Genomic DNA, 280 nt, shown 5'->3' on the forward strand with positions numbered 1-280 from the left:
GGTTTGCAGTGCATCAATAGCCGGACTTCTGACAGGTCCTTCAAGAACGTCTACATCCTGCAGTTGTTGCATCTGTGCCTCGGTTGGACTGAATTGGTTTGCAGGAACGGTTACAACTTCCTACCAATCCACAGCAGGAATTGCACCATCTTGAGCAGGGCTGGGTCCAAAAATCTCATGGCAGTGAGTGATGATGTTTGCCTCTAAAGACATCCTTTGACAAACATCTGATTTGCTGTGTGGTGACCAGCAGTGCGCAATCCATGATTGTTCCACTGTT

This window comes from Sinocyclocheilus anshuiensis, unplaced genomic scaffold (genome assembly GCF_001515605.1).
Source record: "Sinocyclocheilus anshuiensis isolate Anshui unplaced genomic scaffold, SAMN03320099.WGS_v1.1 scaffold856, whole genome shotgun sequence".
Taxonomy (NCBI): domain Eukaryota; kingdom Metazoa; phylum Chordata; class Actinopteri; order Cypriniformes; family Cyprinidae; genus Sinocyclocheilus; species Sinocyclocheilus anshuiensis.